The following is a 17,627-nucleotide window of genomic DNA, read 5'->3' on the forward strand; positions in this document are numbered from 1 at the left end:
TGGGGGAGGAGGAGCTCACCGGCGATATAGGGCGGGACGTTTGAGAGGACGACCCTCTGCGCGGTGGCCTCCAGCGGGTCCACCGGCAGGAAAGTCCCGCCCACGGTGAGCCCCTGGGCGATGGCCAGGGCCACCGCCCGCTCGGACTCCAGGAAAAAGACAGCCTTCCCATACATTTTTGAGGCGGCGACTATGGCCGGAGGGCCGACAACCCCGGCCATAGCCTTTACGCACGCCTCAATAGTCATGTTGGGGTGGGTGTAGCTCTTCACCCCAAGTTTTTCAGTCAGCAGGCGGAACGGCGACGGGGCGGCAGCGGAAGCGGGAGCGGCCGCAGCTTTGGCCGCCACTGCCGCATAAGTTCTCGCCGGCCCCGTCGCCGCCGCGGATGTAGATGCCATAGTGGGGTGGATCTTAAAAAAAAAAGAGCTACACACACCCCAAAAGTCACAGGCCTGAAGGTGTTAATGGCCTTAGTAATATGTCTTCCCAGAGCAGAGGGAGTGTAAATTAACTGGGCAGCCTCTCCCCTTAATGGTGTCAATTGGGAGAGGGCCCTTCCTTCCCTCTGCTCAATGGGTAATTAGGAAATAATAAAAGAGGTGCCTTTTGGAGAGGCAGAGAGAGGACAAGGAGAGAGAAAGAGGGGGATGGGAAGGAGGGGGGGCCGCAAAGGCAGGGTCCCCACTTAAGGTGTTGGTCGGTGGGTGGGCGTCGGCTGGGTGCACTCCCCCGATGGAATAACAAAGTCTTTCCTGATGGTCTTCGGGCAGGGGGAGAAGACGTCTTCACCTGGGCAGGCTGGAAAAAGCCCAGGCTCAGCCCACACCAGGTCTTCTTGATGCGAAGTAAACAACCAAGCTTCACCTGGGCAGGCTCCAGCCAACCCAGGCCAGGCTTCCGGCCTGTCTTCTTTTCTCCCCCCGCCTGGAATGCAAAGTCTTTGGGGGAATGCACAAGGACACCCACCTGCAGATGTCTGGAATCGCAGCTCCACCCCTCCTTCCACGTGGAGCTGCTCGTGTGCTCTCTCCCTCTCTCCCTCTCCTGGGCTGGAGGCCGAATTGGGAGGCAGTGATGACAAAGAGGCCTCTCCAGGTGTAATGCTGGCCTCCTCCTCTGTCCTCTCCTCCGTCCTCTCCAGGCACCTCTGTAAATGATGTTGGGTGCCCTCCACAGCAGCAGCAGCAGGAGGAGCTCTGCACCAGCACAGCCTTCTCCACACAGAGCTGCAAGAGAATGACTAATTGTTCCTCGTTCTCTGGTGTTGACCAATCATTTAGGACCGCATTGCTCCTCTTGTGTTACACCAATAAAAAATACATTAAACAAATACACTAACAAAAAACCCAGAAACAAGACTTAACCCATTAAATTAAAGTTTGGTTGTTTAAACCAATTATGCACTCCAGTCCCCGCGGCGCCCACCGGTCACGAAAGAGCTCGAGCTCGCCGGCGGACACCGCGTGCTCCATCTCCAGGGCCACCCGGCCGTGAACGTGGCCGCGGAAGAGAGGGAGGCAATCCGGCCGGACGACCCCCTCGACCGCCCGCTGCCTGGACCAATTAATGGCTTTCTTGGCCAGGCCCAGGAGCAGACCCACGAGGAGGTCCTCCGACCTGCCCGCTCCCCTCCGCACCGGGTGACCTTAGATCAAGAGCGTGGGACTGAAGTGCAACCAAAATTTGAGGAGCAGCCCCTTCAAATAATGGAAGAGGGGCTGCAACCTCCCACACCCGACATAAACATGGAACACGGACTCCTCCAGACCGCAGAACAAACAAGCGGCCCGGGAGTCCGTGAACCTACTTAGAAACTTGTTGCACGGGACTGCTCTGTGCAACACCCTCCAGGCCAAGCCCCCAATAGAACAAGGGAAGACTCCCGCATAGAGAGCCCCCCATTGGGGACCTCCGCCTCCGCCGGAAGGTAAGACGTCACGCCACGGCGTGTCCGGACGGCAGGCGAAGATGGCAAAGTGGAAGGTGTGCAAGAGCAGCCCGTACAGGAAACCCCTCCGCGCAGAATGAAAAAGCACGGAGGGTATTTCCTCGAGACGGCTCAAGTTGTGAGGCGCCGATCCCCGAGGGGAGTCTCGGGGCAAGGCGCCGATAAGGAATTCCATCCGAACGGGAGTAAGCTCGGACGGGATCTCGCCACGTGCCCGAGCCGCCTCGACACACCTCGTGGCGTCGGGGGGCAACATCGCTTTCACCGCCCCGATGGCATTGACCGCGAGCCGGACGTTGTCCCACGACATGCGTCGCGCCAGCTCCTCTGGCGCCATCCAGCCCACTCCTCCGCCATCGAGTAGGTCCCCGACTCTAGTCACCCTGCCAGGCACAGCCCTGTGCTCCGCCAGCCACCCGAACTCGCGGACGTGGAGGTGCGGATTCCTGAACAGCGGCTCCCGGAGGACAGCCGCCGCTCCTGACGGGGGAGAGCTCCGCCTGGAGGCGACGGAGTTCCAAACCCATAGTAGTTCCTGGTAAAAGACAGGCAGCTCCCGCAGGCTCTCACGCCTGCCGCTCACCTCCAAAAACAGGAGCTGCGTGTCGTAATTGAGGCCGTGCAGCTGGCGGAAAAAATACGTCGCCAGCGCACACCATCTTGGAGGATTCTCGACGTACAGGTATCTCTGCAGCGTCTGAAGACGGAAAGTCGCAGCCTGGGTGCGGAGGCACACCAACGCCTGACCGCCCTCCTTAAGCGGGAGACTCAGAACTGCGGCAGCGACCCAGTGTCTCCTGTTGTTCCAGAAGAAGTCGACGAGCTTCTTCTGTATCTTGGCGACAAACGCAGGGGGGGGGATCAGAGTAACCAACCGGTACCACAACATGGCGGCCACCAGTTGGTTTATGACCAACGCCCGACCCCTGTAGGACAACACTCGGAGCAATCCTGTCCAGCGTCCTAAGCGAGCGGTGACTTTGGCCTCCAGCTCGTGCCAGTTCGCCGGCCAGGCGTCCTCGGCCGGGCTGAGGTAGACTCCCAAGTAGAGGAGGTGCGTGGTACTCCAGGCGAAGGGCCCGAACTCCTCCGGCCGAGAGTCCACCCGCCACTGACCCACCAGGAGTCCAGAACATTTCCCCCAGTTGATCCTGGCGGAGGATGCGTCCGAGTAAATCTGCTGGCATTCCCGCATCGTCCGCAAGTCAACAGGATCCGTGACCACGAGGAGCACGTCATCGGCGTAAGCCGAGAGGACCACCTCCACGCCCGGCCCTTGCAGAGCCAATCCCGCCAACCTCTTCCGCAAGAGGCGCAGGAAAGGCTCCACGCAAATGGCATATAACTGGCCGGACATGGGGCATCCCTGACGCACCCCCCTCCCGAAGCGAAGGGGTGCCGTCAAGGACCCGTTAACTTTAATCAGACACTCCGCGGCAGCGTACAGAAGTCGGATCCGGGCGACGAAATGCGTCCCGAACCCGAAAGCGCGCAGAGTCCCGAAAAGATACTCGTGATCCACCCTGTCGAACACCTTCTCCTGATCCAGGGAAAGGAAGGCGACCGACAGACCAGCCCTCTGGGAATGGTGGACCAGGTCCCGGACCAGATGGATGTTATCGTGAATGGTCCGGCCCGGGACCGTGTAGGACTGGTCGGGATGGATCATGTGGGCCAGCACGGTGCCAAGGCGAACAGACATGGCCCTGGCAAAGATTTTGTAATCCGTGCTGAGGAGGGAGACCGGGCGCCAGTTCTTAAGGAGGCGGAGATCACCCCTCTTAGGCAGCAGGACGATCACCGCCCTGCGCCACGAGAGGGGCATCTCCCCGGTCGCCAAACATTCCCCCAGGACCCGCATGTGATCGCCCCCCAGGACGCCCCAGAACGCCCTGTGGAACTCCACGGTCAGCCCGTCCAGCCCCGGGGACTTCCCCCTAGAGAGCTGGCGGAGGGCGCCGGACAGCTCCTCCAAACTCAGAGGAGCGTCCAATTTTTCGGCGCCCTCCAAGCCGACCTTCGGCAGGTCCTCCCACAAAACTCCGCGCGCGTCCCCTCCGGATCCGAGACCAGAGATCCGTCGTCGGCCAGCAGCTCCAAAAGCTGCTTACGGAGCCCCCCGTCTTTTTTCCAGCGAGTAGAAGAAGGGGGAGCCGCGGTCCAGGTCCCGCAGGAACTGGATCCGCGACCTCACGTACGCGCCTCAGGACCCGACGAGCTGCAGGTCCTTCAGCGCGCCCTTCTTCTCTTCGTACGCCAGCCGCAGGGCCGGGTCCTCGGCGACTTGACCGAGACGGGACTCCAGGTCGAGCACCTCCTTCTCCAACTGCCCGACCCGGGCCTCCCGCCTCTTGGTCGACCCCTTCGCGTACTCTTGACAGAAGAGACGGATGTGAGCCTTGCCCACATCCCACCATAGCCTCAAGGAGGGGAAGCCCCCATGCTTCCTTCTCCAGCCGGCCCAGAACCGACCGAACGAATCCCGGAACCGCGCGTCCTCCAGCAGCAGGTTGTTAAAGTGCCAGTACGCGGACCCCCCCCCGGCGCGCGGCGGCACAAGCTCCGCCCACACCAGGTGGTGGTCCGTGCACGGCACCGGCCGCACGGAAGCCGTCGGAACGCAGGAGACGTATGCCTGGGAAATGTAGAGGCGGTCGATCCTGGACGCTCCTCCCCCAGACCTCACAAAAGTGAAGGCGCTGGAGTCGGGATGGAGATTACGCCAGACGTCCACCAAGTCGAGGGACCCGACCAGGTCCCTCAACTTCCCCACCGACGCCGGGCTCGGCTGGGTACCCGTGCGGTCCCTCGCCTCGAGGGTACAATTAAAATCCCCCCCGAGGATGACGCACTCGCCCGCGTCGATGGAGCCCAAAAGAGTGGACACTTCTTCAAAGAAGCGCGCTTGCTGCGCACCGGCCTGAGGGGCGTACACGCTCACTAGATGGAATGGCACGCCCCCCAGGCGAACAGTGACCTGGAGCAAGCGGCCCGGCACAAGCTCCTTGACCCCCAAGATCTCCGGCTGAAAATGCGGGGCCAACAAGATAGCCACCCCACTGGAAGCACTGGAGAGGTGACTCATGCTGACCCCTCCTTGCCACTCCAGGAGCCACGTGGCCTCGTCTCCCGGAACGGTGTGGGTTTCTTGCAGTAAGCACACCGCATACTTCCCGTCCCGAAGGACCGAAAAGTTATTAAATCTGCGGCTAGCTTCCCTGCTGCCGTTGACGTTGAGGCTGGCTATGGTTATCTTCATTTCAGAAGCACAACCAACCCCTACTTAAACCTAACGGGGGAAGGGAGGGCGGCCGCAAGTCAACCGCCACTCCCTTAGCAGCCCGGTGAAGAATGTCCGGAACCGACGCAGCTCGGACGGGCTCACGCCCGCACCCATGGTCTTATAGGCGACGCGGGCCGACCCGATGAGCAGCGCCAGCCCCGACCATCTGTCGAGGGCCTGCTGGGTCCTGCGGCGACCCTGGCTCGTGGCCACAAATTCCCGGAGCTCCCTGATGGGAATAAGAACGAGGGGGGTCCTGGCGAGGGGCGCGAGGTCATCCATCGCCTCGTCGGCGATGGATTCTAAGTTTTCCTCCGCCCCCACCACCGAGTCCCCGTCCTCCTCCGGTGGGTCGCCACTGGTGGCCGAACCGTCCGCCACGCAGTGCGCATCGGGCGGCCCGGCCGCGACAGCCGGCCCCGCCTCCGCCCGGATCCCACCCCCAGGATCGGTAGCGGAGGATTCCCCCCCCGGGATCCTCTAGGGGGGCCGGGCCAGCAGGCGGCGGCGGTTCGGAGACCCCCTCCGCCCCAGGCGCCGGAGAGACCGGAGAAAACGAAAACCCGGCCCCCTCCAAGTCGCCCGGCGCCAGAGACACAGACAGAGGGCCCTCCTCTGCAACGCCACCGGCCTCCGACCCAGCAGACGGGGAAAATTTTTTACAAACCTCGACAAGGTCGAGCAGCACCTGGGAAAAATCCGGGTCGTTCTGGGTGAGCTCGTCCTCAGACGACCCGTCGAGGGGCAATGCCACCAGCAATGGATCTATAACCGCCGCCGGTTGTTCCGCGACCCCCCCCACGGGCAGGGTCTCGTCCCCATCCCCGGGAGGCACGAGCTGGGCAGACGCTTCTGCCTCAGCCTCCCCAGGGACAGGCGACCCCTGCCGTTCGCCGATGGTGTTAGCGGTGGGGTGGGGCGCAGCGCCCGCGGCGGGCGACGACTCCCCCCGACTGGAGGGACCTTCCACCTCCCGGTCTTCCTCCTCGTCCAGGGAGTCGCGCCTTCTCTTGAGCGCGGAGGGGTAAAGGGAGGCCTCCATTTCTTCAGGGGCCTCCCCTGCTCCCTCTGGTGGAGCGAGTTCTTTGGGTCCCCCGGGCCCGAGCCCGGCCGCAGGTTCTGGCGTGACCGCCTCGGCGGTCGCGGCCACAGGCTCGGGCACGAGGTCCCCCCCACCTCCGCGATTATTGCTAAGACGCGCTCGGGCGTCAGGGCCTCCAAATTCAGGGGGACGCCCTCCGCGGGGGGACCCACCCTACGGTTTCTTGTCTTGTCCCGCGCCTTCTTTCTGACCGGACCTCCCTCCTCCCCCCCGCCGGAGGCCTGGATGTCGTTGGCCTCCGACGACGACCGCACCCCGGTAGCGTTTGATTGAGCGGGGGCGCGGCTAGACCCGGAAGGAGGAGCGGCGGCGGCGCCAGCCTTGGCCACGCCAGATGACTTGGCGGCCTTGGAGGCGGGGCAGTTTTTCCGCACATGCCCCACCTCCCTACAGGCGTGGCACCGCACGCTGTCCGTCGTCCAGAAGACGCGGTACGGGGTCCCCCCGTCGAGGACCGTGAAAGCCCCGTCCGTCTCCCCCTCCCACGCCAGCTGGATAAAGGCCTGGCGCCGGAAGGAGAAGACATGGCGAAGGCTGCTCTCCCGGAGTCCGAGCGGGATCGGGGAAATCCCCGACCTCACCTCCCCGAGTTGGTGTAGGTGGGGGAGGAGGAGCTCACTGGTGATAAAGGGCAGGACGTTCGATAAAACCACCCTCTGCGCGGTGGCCTCCAGCGGGTCCACCGGCAGGAAAGTCCCGCCCACGGTGAGCCCCTGAGCGATGGCCAGGGCCACCGCCCGCTCGGACTCCAGGAAGAAGACAGCCTTCCCGTACATTTTTGAGGCGGCCACTATGGCCGGAGGGCCGACAACCCCGGCCATAGCCTTGACGCACGTATCAATTGTCATATTGGGGTGGGTGTAGCTTTTCACCCCGAGTTTTGCGGTCATTAGGCGGAACGGCGACGGGGCAGCCGCGGAAGCGGCTTTCGTCGCCACCGCCGCGTATGTCCTCACCGGCCCCGCCGCCGCCGCAGATGTAGACGCCATAGTGGGGCGGATTTAAAAGAGCTACACACACCCCAAAAGTCACAGGCCTGAAGGTGTTAATGGCCTCAGGTAAAAGAGTCCTGAGCAGAGGGAGTGTAAATTAACTGGGCAGCCTCTCCCCCTGATGATGTTAATTGGAGAGGGCCCTTTCCTCCCTCTGCTCAATTGGCAATTAGTAGGTTGATATACCTATCAATTACTCCAATAAAAGGCGAAGAGTTACGAAGGTGACTAAAGGTTTTTATTGACTAAATAACAGAGCCCACTCTCGTGGGTGATCCGATCCAAGCAGGAGGAATACCAGCCAGTCGCTCACCTTTATACCTGGCCTGGTGGGTGGAGCCAAGGCGGAGTCGGCAGTGGTCATCCCAGGTATAGCAGTGTGGCAAGAGGTGACCTCGTACCGTGATACAATAGTGGTCAGTGATACAGTTATAACGAACAGTGGTGAACAGTGCTAACTACTAACAGTGATACGATAGTGAACGTGGTTTACCACATTCACCCCTTGTTTAGAATTAAGTCCGGCGGGGTGAAGTGTACTACCAATTCTGGTAGGTCAGTCTGTCCGGAGGCTTCGTAAGCCTCTCCGATCGCCGCAGCGGTGGTGTTGCCTTATCCGGTGCTGGTGCCTTATCCGGTGTTGATGCTGGTGTTTGCGTGGTCGGCGAGGGCTCGTGGGGTTCCGGCATGCCGTCTACCTGGACTGAGGTTGGGGGGGTGGTGGCGGTGTTTCTGGATCGGCTGAGGGTGCGAGGTCTCGTAGGGAGACAGTGTCCTCCCGCCCGTCTGGGTACGCCACGTAGGCGTACTGGGGGTTGGCGTGCAGGAGGTTCACCCTCTCGACCAGGGGGTCCGTTTTATGGGTCCTCACGTGTTTCCGCAGCCAGACCGGCCCCGGGGCGGTCAGCCAGGTTGGTAGAGTGGTTCCCGTAGTCGACTTCCTGGGGAAAACGAACATTCGTTCATGGGGGGTGGTGTTAGTGGCCGTGCAAAGTAATGACCGGATGGAGTGCAGCGCTGTCGGGAGGACTTCTTGCCAGCGGGAGGTTGGGAGGCCCTTAGACTTTAAGGCTAAGAGGACGGCCTTCCATACCGTCGCGTTCTCTCTTTCCACCTGACCGTTACCTCTGGGGTTGTAGCTGGTGGTCCTGCTTGCTGCAATACCTCTCTCTAGGAGGAATTGCCGGAGTTCCTCGCTCATGAAGGAGGAGCCCCGGTCGCTGTGTATATAGTTCGGGAACCCGAACAAGGCGAAGAGGGCATTCAGGCACTTAATGACCGTGCTACTGTTCATGTCGGGGCAGGGGAAGGCAAAGGGGAAACGGGAGTACTCATCAACGATGTTGAGGAATTACACATTACGGTCAGAGGACGGGAGGGGCCCCTTAAAGTCGATGCTCAGGCGCTCGAAGGGGCGGGTGGCCTTGATCAGGCTTGCTCGGTCCGGCCTATAGAAGTGCGGTTTGCACTCCGCACAGGTCTGGCAGTTCCTGGTCACGGTCCTGACCTCCTCGATGGAGTAGGTCAGGTTGCGGGCCTTAATGAAATGGTAGAGTCTGGTGACTCCGGGGTGGCAGAGCTGGTCGTGGAGGGTCTGAAGCCTATCGATATGCGCGCTGGCGCATGTCATTCGTGAAAGGGCATCAGGGGATTCGTTCAGCTTGCCTGGCCGGTACAAGATCTCATAATCGTAGGTGGAGAGCTCGATTCTCCATCTCAAAATCTTGTCATTCTTGATTTTGCCCTTCAGCTTGTTATTAAACATGAAAGCCACCGAACGCTGGTCGGTGAGGAGGGTAAATCGTTTGCCTGCCAGGTAGTGCCTCCAGCGCCGTACTGCCTCCACGATCGCCTGGGCCTCTTTCTCGACTGACGAATGTCGGATCTCGGGGCCCTGTAGGGTCCTTGAGAAGAAGGCCACTGGCCTCCCCTCCTGGTTTAGGGTGGCGGTTAAGGCGAAGTCGGATGCGTCGCTCTCCACCTGAAAGGGGATGGACTCGTCCACTGCGTGCATCGTGGCCTTGGCTATGTCTCCCTTAATGAGGGAGAATTCCGCGCACGCCTCCTCCGTGAGGGAGAAGGAAGTGGCTTTCAGGAGGGGTCTGGCTTTGTCCGCGTAATTGGGTACCCATTGGGCATAGTAGGCGAAAAGCCCCAGGGTTCTCCTAAGTGCTTTAGGGCAGTGGGGGAGGGGTAGCTCCATGAGGGGGCGCATTCTTTCTGGGTCGGGGCCGATGATTCCGTTCTCCACTACGCAGCCGAGGATGGCAAGGCGCGTGGTGTTAAACACGCATTTCTCCTTATTGTAGGTGAGGTTCAGCCGTTGGGCCGTACGGAGGAATTTCTCCAGATTCGCGTCATGTTCCTGCCGGTCGCGGCCGCAGATAGTGACGTTATCTAGGTAGGGGAATGTAGCCTGCAGTTCGTTCTGGTCAACCATCTGGTCCATCTCCGTTTGGAAGACCGAGACCCCATTAGTGACACCGAAGGGGACCCTAAGGAAGTGGTATAGGCGCCCATTCGCCTCGAAGGCGGTATACTGGCGGTCCTCAGGGTGGATAGGGAGTTGGTGGTAGGCCGACTTCAGGTCGATGGTCGAGAATACTTTATACTGTGCAATCTGATTGACCATGTCAGATATGCGGGGGAGGGGGTATGCGTCCAGCTGGGTATATCTGTTTATGGTCTGGCTGTAGTCGATGACCAGGCGGTTTTTATCGCCGGTCTTTACGACTACGACCTGGGCACGCCAGGGGCTGCTGCTCCCCTCGATAATGCCCTCTTTCAGGAGGCGCCGCACCTCGGAGCTAATGAAGGCTCTGTCCCCGGCGCTATACCGCCTGCTCTTGGTAGCGACGGGTTTGCAGTCAGGGGTAAGGTTAGCAAACAGAGAGGGTGGCGGGACCTTTGAGGGTGGAGAGGCTGCAGGTGTTACGCGGTGGGCGGTTTAACGTTTGCTGGTTGTTGACTGTGAATGGGGGGAGGGGTCCACCGTATGCTAGGGTTACGCTTTGGAGGTGGGATTGGAAGTCCAGCCCTAGTAGGACGGCAGCGCAGAGATGGGGGAGGACGAGGAGTTTAAAGTTTTTATACTCCGTGCCCTTAACCGACAGGGTCACGACACAGTAGCCGCTGATGTCCGTGGCGTGGGACCTCGATGCCATCGAGATTCGGCTGCGCGTTGGTAGGACAGAGAGGGAGTAGTGGCTCACCGTGTCTGGGTGGATGAAGCTCTCCGTGCTTCCGCTGTCGAACAGGCAGGTCGTGGCGTGGCCGTTCACTTTGATGTCCATCATTGACTTGGACAGATGGTGCGGGCGGGCTTGGTCCAGGGTGACGGAAGCTAGTGTGTAGCTGAGCGAGTCGTTGTCATCTGCGGGCGAGGCGGTCGGGCGTGGTGAGTAAAATGGCGTCTCCCACGAGGTAGGGCCCCATGAGGCACTATTGGGGTCCGTTGCCTTAATCAAAGATGGCCGCCCCCATGACTCATGTGTGGGGATGCTGGCCTCAGTTGCCCTAAACAAAGATGGCCGCCCCATGACTCATGTGTGGGGATGCTGGCCTCAGTTGCCCTAAACGAAGATGGCCGCCCCCATAGTTCGCATGCGGCACTGCTGGCCTCTGAGGATCCGCTCCTGCAGGCCTTGGAGAAGTGGCCTTTCTTCAGGCAGGTTTTGCATATGGAGTTCTTGGCTGGGCAGCGCGACCTCGGGTGCTTCTCCTGGCCACAAAAAAAACAGCCGGCGGCCCGATCGCGGATGCCCGATGTCGGGGCCGGAGGTGGCGGGGCCGGTCGGGTCCGGGACGCCGACACAGAGGTAGGTCCCGGGGGCGGCGCTGGGAAGGGTGCTGTGGTAGGGGTCGGGCCCGAGTCCCAGGGTCGCGAGCAGTACCTGGTGAATGCTTCCTGATCTTGGTGGGCCACTTCCAGGGAGATAGCGAGGGCTTCAGCTTTTTCCATGCTGAGGTCTTTAGCTTCCAGCAGTCTTTGCCGTGAGTACTCGGACCGTAGGCCTTTCAGGAATGCGTCGCGGATATTATCTTCAGTATTTTCGGCTGCCGACACCGATTTAAAGTCACAGTTCCTGGCGAGTGCATATAGCGCCTGTGAGAATTCGGCTACTGATTCTCCTGGCTGTTGCGGCCGTGATCTTAGGAGGTGCCTAGCGTACATGTAGTTTACCGGGGTCCGGTACTTCTGTTTCAGCAGGTTGATGGCGGTCTCGTAGGTAGTCATGTCCTCGATGAGAGTGTATACTCTCGGGCTCAGTTGTGCCTGCAGGACACTTAGTTTGGATGCCTGAGGGACGCTGGATTCTCTCAGGTATGATTCGAAGCAGACCAGCCAGTGTTTAAAGTCTGCGGCTGAGTTTGCTGCTCGTGGGTTCAGGTCCAGGTACGGCGGTCTGAGGGCTCGCAGCCAAGCTGGCTGGTGTGGCTGTGCTCCTGGGAGCTGCGCTGGTGGCTCCTCCGCCGGTTGTGACTCGTTGTCGGACATCATTAAATTTAGTCAATAAATTTGATATACCTATCAATTCCTCCAATAAAAGGCGAAGAGTTACGAAGGTGACTAAAGGTTTTTATTGACTAAATAACAGAGCCCACTCTCGTGGGTGATCCGATCCAAGCAGGAGGAATACCAGCCAGTCGCTCACCTTTATACCTGGCCTGGTGGGTGGAGCCAAGGCGGAGTCGGCAGTGGTCATCCCAGGTATAGCAGTGTGGCAAGAGGCGACCTCGTACCGTGATACAATAGTGGTCAGTGATACAGTTATAACGAACAGTGGTGAACAGTGCTAACTGCTAACAGTGATACGATAGTGAACGTGGTTTACCACATAGGTGAAAAAGAAAAGAGGTGCCTTTTGGAGAGGCGGAGAGAGAAAGAGGGGGACGGGAAGGAGGGGGGAGCCGAAAAGGCAGGGTCCCCACTCAGGGTGTTGTTCGGTGGGTGGGTGTCGGCAGGGTGTACTCCCCCGATGGTACGATAAAGTCTCTACCAATGGTCTTCGGGCAGGAGGAGAAGATGTCTTCACCTGGGCAGGCTGGAAAAAGCCCAGGCTCAGCCCACCCCAGGTCTTCTTAATACAGGGGAAAAAACAAACTTCACCTGGGCAAGCTCCAGCCGACCCAGGCCAGACATTCCGGCCCGTCTTCTTTCCTCCCCCCGCCTAGAATACACAGTCTTTTGGGGAATGCACAAAAAGACACCCACCTGCAGATGTTTGATGTAACGATGCAGCTCCTCCCCTCCTTCCAAGTAGAAGTTGGATGGTATTCCTCTCCCCTCTCTCCCTCCAGGCACCTCAGTTGTGTAGGTTCTGGCTGGTCTGGTTGGTGGTGATCTGGTGTTTCTCCTTCTCCTTCTCCTCCCTGCCTGGTCAGGAGGCCAGCACGTTCCACTTTCCTCCTGCAGCCCACAGAGCAAGGCAGCTCTAACCAGCAAGACAGAGAATGAATAAAGTTGTTTGGTTTGTCCTCTTTTTTTAAAACCCAAAAAAAAAAAACCCTTAAACAAATAAACCCTTTAAATAAACCCGATAAATCAAATTAAAATTTGGCCCCTTAAATTGATTACGCACTCCAGTCCCCGCGGCGCCCACCGGTCACGAAAGAGCTCGAGCTCGCCGGCGGACACCGCGTGCTCCATCTCCAGGGCCATCCGGCCGCGAACGAGAGGGAGGCAATCCGGCCGGACGACCCCCTCGGCCGCCTGCTGCCTGGACCAATTAATGGCTTTCTTGGCCAGGCCCAGGAGCAGGCTCACGAGGAGGTCCTCCGACCTGCCCGCTCCCCTCCGCACCGGGTGACCGTAGATCAAGAGCGTGGGACTGAAGTGCAACCAAAATTTGAGGAGCAGCCCCTTCAAATAGTGGAAGAGGGGCTGCAACCTCCCACACTTGACATAAACATGGAACACGGACTCCTCCAGACCGCAGAACAAACAGGCGGCCCGGGAGTCCATGAACCTACTTAAAAACCTATTGCACGGGACTGCTCTGTGCAACACCCTCCAGGCCAAGTCCCCAATAGAACAAGGGAAGACTCCCGCATAGAGAGCCCCCCATTGGGGACCTCCGCCTCCGCCGGAAGGTAAGACGTCACGCCATGGCGTGTCTGGACGGCAGGCGAAGATGGCAAAGTGGAAGGTGTGCAAGAGCAGCCCGTACAGGAAACCCCTCCGCGCAGAATGGAAAGGCACGGAGGGCATCTCCTCGAGACGGCTCAAGTTGTGAGGCACCAAACCCCGAGGGGAGCTTTGGGGCAGGGCGCCGATAAGGAATTCCGTCCGAACGGGAGTAAGCTCGGGCGGGATCGCCCCACGCGCTTGAGCCGCCTCGATACACCTCGTGGCGCCGGGGCGCAACCTCGCCTTCACCGCCTCGATGGCATCGACCGCGAGCCGGACGTTGCCCCACGACATACGCCGCGCCAACTCCTCCGGCGCCATCCAGCCCGCTCCTCCGCCATCGAGTAGGTCCCCGACTCTAGTCACCCTGCCAGGCACAGCCCTCCGCTCCACCAGCCGCCCGAACTCACGGACGCGGAGGTGCGGATTCCTGAACAGCGGCTCTCGAAGGACAGCCGCCATTCCTGACGGGGGAGAGCTCCGCCTGAAGGCGACGGAGTTCCAAACCCATAGCAGTTCCTGGTAAAAGACAGGCAGCTCCGGCAGGCTGGCACGCCTGCTGCCCACTTCCAGAAACAGGAGCTGCATGTCGTAATTGAGGCCGTGCAGCTGGCGGAAGAAATACGTCGCCAGCGCACACCATCTGGGAGGATTCTCGACGTACAGGTATCTCTGCAGCGTCTGAAGACGGAAAGTCGCAGCCTGGGTGCGAAGGCACACCAGCGCCTGACCGCCCTCCCTAAGCGGGAGACTCAGAACCGCGGCAGCGACCCAGTGTATCCTGTTGTTCCAGAAGAAGTCGACGAGCTTCTTCTGTATCTTGGCGACAAACGGAGGGGGGGGGGGGATCAGAGTAACCAACCGGTACCACAACATGGCGGCCACCAGTTGGTTTATGACCAACGCCCGACCCCTGTAGGACAACACTCGGAGCAATCCTGTCCAGCGTCCTAAGCGAGCGGTGACTTTGGCCTCCAGCTCGTGCCAGTTCGCCGGCCAGGCGTCCTCGGCCGGGCTGAGGTAGACTCCCAAGTAGAGGAGGTGCGTCGTACTCCAGGCGAAGGGCCTGAACTCCTCCGGCAGAGAGTCCACCTGCCACTGACCCACCAGGAGTCCAGAACATTTCCCCCAGTTGATCCTGGCGGAGGATGCGTCCGAGTAAATCTGCTGGCATTCCCGCATCCTCCGCAAGTCAACGGGATCCGTGACCATGAGCACGTCATCGGCGTAAGCCGAGAGGACCACCTCCACGCCCGGCCCTCGCAGAGCCAATCCCGCCAACCTCTTCCGCAAGAGGCGCAGGAAAGGCTCCACGCAAATGGCATATAACTGGCCGGACATGGGGCATCCCTGACGCACCCCCCTCCCGAAGCGAAGGGGCGCCGTCAAGGACCCGTTAACTTTAATCAGACACTCCGCGGCAGCGTACAGAAGTCGGATCCGGGCGACGAAATACGTCCCGAACCCGAATGCGCGCAGAGTCCCGAAAAGATACTCGTGATCCACCCTGTCGAACGCCTTCTCCTGATCCAGGGAAAGGAAGGCGACCGACAGACCAGCCCTCTGGGAATGGTGGACCAGGTCCCGGACCAGATGGATGTTATCGTGAATGGTCCGGCCCGGGACCGTGTAGGACTGGTCGGGATGGATCATGTGGGCCAGCACGGTGCAAAGGCGAACGGACATGGCCCTGGCAAAGATTTTGTAATCCGTGCTGAGGAGGGAGACTGGGCGCCAGTTCTTAAGGAGGCGGAGATCACCCCTCTTAGGCAGCAGGACGATCACCGCCCTGCGCCACGAGAGGGGCATCTCCCCGGTCGCCAAACATTCCCCCAGGACCCGCACGTAGTCGCCCCCCAGGACGCCCCAGAACGCCCTGTGGAACTCCACGGTCAGCCCGTCCAGCCCCGGGGACTTCCCCCTAGAGAGCTGGTGGAGGGCGCCGGACAGGTCCTCCAAACTCAGAGGAGCGTCCAATTTTTCGGCGCCCTCCAGGCCGACCTTCGGCAGGTCCTCCCACAAAACTCTGCGCGCGTCCTCGCTGGACGGATCCGGAAAGAACAGAGCCCCGTAATAGGCGCGGATTCCCTGCGGATCCGAGACCGGAGATCCGTCGTCGGCCAGCAGCTCCAAAAGCTGCTTACGGACCCCCCGTCTTTTTTCCAGCGAGTAGAAGAAGGGGGAGCCGCGGTCCAGGTCCCGCAGGAACTGGATCCGCGACCTCACGTACGCGCCTCGGGACCCGACGAGCTGCAGGTCCTTCAGCACGCCCTTCTTCTCTTCGTACGCCAGCCGCAGGGCCGGGTCCTCGGCGACTTGACCGAGACGGGACTCCAGGTCGAGCACCTCCTTCTCCAACTGCCCGACCCGGGCCTCCCGCCTCTTAGTCGACCCCTTCGCGTACTCCTGACAGAAGAGACGGATGTGAGCCTTGCCCACATCCCACCATAGCCTCAAGGAGGGGAAGCCTCCCTGCTTCCTTCTCCAGCCGGCCCAGAACCGACCGAACGAATCCCGGAACCGCGCGTCCTCCAGCAGCAGGTTGTTAAAGTGCCAGTACGCGGACCCCCTCCCGGTGCGCAGCGGCACGAGCTCCGCCCACGCCAGGTGGTGGTCCGTGCACGGCACCGGCCGCACGGAAGCCGTCGGAACGCAGGAGATGTATGCCCGGGAAATGTAGAGGCGGTCGATCCTGGACGCTCCTCCCCCAGACCTCACAAAAGTGAAGGCGCTGGAGTCGGGATGGAGATTACACCAGACGTCCACCAAGTCGAGGGACCCGACCAGGTCCCTCAACTTCCCCATCGCCGCCGGGCACGGCTGGGCACCCGTGCGGTCCCTCGCCTCGAGGGTACAATTAAAATCCCCCCCCGAGGATGACGCACTCGCCCGCGTCGATGGAGCCCAAAAGAGTGGACACTTCTTCAAAGAAGCGCGCTTGCTGCGCACCAGCCTGAGGGGCGTACACGTTCACTAGATGGAACGGCACGCCCCCCAGGCGAACAGTGACCTGGTGCAAGCGGCCCGGCACGAGCTCCTTCACCCCCAAGATCTCCGGCTGAAAATGCGGGGCCAACAAGATAGCCACCCCACTGGAAACACTGGAGAGGTGACTCATGTTGACCCCTCCTTGCCACTCCAGGAGCCACGTGGCCTCGTCTCCCGGAACGGTGTGGGTTTCTTGCAGGAAGCACACCGCATACTTCCCGTCCCGAAGGACCGAAAATTTATTAAACCTGCGGCTAGCTTCCCTGCTGCCGTTGACGTTGAGGCTGGCTATGGTTATCTTCATTTCAGAAGCACAACCAACCCCTACTTATGACTAACGGGGTAAGGAAGGGCGGCCGCTAGTCGACCGCCACTTCCTCAGCAGCCCAGTGAGAAACAGCCGGAACCGACGCAGCTCGAGCGTGTCCGCGCCCGCGTCCTCGCCCATGGTCCTGTAGGCGACGCGGGCCGACCCGATGAGCAGCGCCAGCTCCGACCATCTGTCGAGGGCCCGCCGGGTGGTGCGGCGACCCTGGCACATGGCCACAAAGTCCCGGAGGTCCCTGATGGGAATGAGATCGAGGGGGGTCCCGGCGAGGGGCGCGAGGTCATCCATCGCCTCCTTGGCGACGGCATCTAGATCCTCCTCCGCCCCTACCACCGAGTCCCCGTCCTCCTCCGGGGGGTCGCCACCGTCGGCCAAACCGTCCGCCACGCAGTGCGCATCGGGCGGCTCGGCCGTGACGGCCGGCCCCGCCTCCGCCCGGATCCCACCCCCAGGATCGGTAGCGGAGGATTTCTCCGTGGGCTCCTCTAGGGGGGCCGGGCCAGAAGACGGCGGCGGTTCGGAGACCCCCTCCGCCCCAGGCGCCGGAACGACCGGAGAGGCCGGAGAGACCGGAGAATACGAAAACCGGGACTCCTCCAAGTCGCCCGGCGCCGGAGACACAGACCGAGGGCCCTCCTCTACGACACCACCGGCCTCCGACCCAGCAGACGGGGTGAAATTTTTACATACCTCGACGAGGTCGAGCAGCACCTGGGAAAAATCCGGGTCGTTCTGGGCGAGCTCGTCCTCAGACGACTCGCCCGACCCGGTCCCCTGGCCGCCCGACCCGTCGAGGGGCAATGCCACCAGCAATGGATCTATAACCGCCGCAGGTTGTTCCGCGACCCCCCCC

Source organism: Somniosus microcephalus, chromosome 24 (assembly GCF_052327205.1).
Source record: "Somniosus microcephalus isolate GS21.2 chromosome 24, FLI_Smic_1.0, whole genome shotgun sequence".
Lineage (NCBI taxonomy): Eukaryota > Metazoa > Chordata > Chondrichthyes > Squaliformes > Somniosidae > Somniosus > Somniosus microcephalus.